Source organism: Sinocyclocheilus rhinocerous, unplaced genomic scaffold (genome assembly GCF_001515625.1).
Source record: "Sinocyclocheilus rhinocerous isolate Xijiao unplaced genomic scaffold, SAMN03320098_v1.1 scaffold9342, whole genome shotgun sequence".
NCBI classification, from domain to species: Eukaryota; Metazoa; Chordata; class Actinopteri; order Cypriniformes; family Cyprinidae; genus Sinocyclocheilus; species Sinocyclocheilus rhinocerous.
The window spans coordinates 1-790 of NW_015625656.1; positions in this window are offsets into that span (position 1 = coordinate 1).

Below are 790 nucleotides of genomic sequence, written 5' to 3' on the forward strand. Positions count from 1 at the left end.
TGTATATTTTAAATTATTGATCAATATGTGAATCTGTTGACCGGATTAGGCATTACATGAGTTGGCACAGATTAAAAACTTTTTCAAACCATCCTCTGCTCTGCGATGTTTCGTTAGATAGGCTGAAGAAACCGAGTCTGACCACCAGATGTTGCTAATGCACACTGTGTTAAAAAGCTTCGAGTAATGAACCATTTTTCGGCACAATTTGATTTTAAAGTAGGGCTGGACGAAAGGCCAAAATTTATATCACAATATATTTCTTAATTAATAAGCCCCGCCTACTAATGAAAGAGACAATCATTGATTAGTAAAGTCATCGCGTCACTGCAGCTGCTGTTAAAAGCACCGGTTCCTATAGAAACAGGCAGCGTTCTCGTGCTCATGACTGCACAAACTCGTGCTCATGACTGCACATGTACATTGGCTGCTCTAGCCTGAAAAATACGATTTTTTATCACTATTTGAGCATAAGAAACAACAATTATGAGGTAGTTGTTGTCAGATTTCATTGGTGATTTCAAATATGAAATTTAATTGTAAGCTTGGTTGAACAGTTTTGGAGAATTTGATGTTTCCTCATTCAAAGAGATAGGAGCTGCACTTGCATGCCTGAGAGGCGTTTCAAAGATGGCCACTGAGTGAAATGACTTGTCTCAAAGGGACTTTAGCTGTTTTTCAATACCAAGTACACAAAGTTCGGACTTGCATGCTTGGTAGTTCGCAAGGATATTATAGTTTTGAATTTTTAAATTAGTTTTTATTTTAATATCGTTTTCAAATTTCCTAT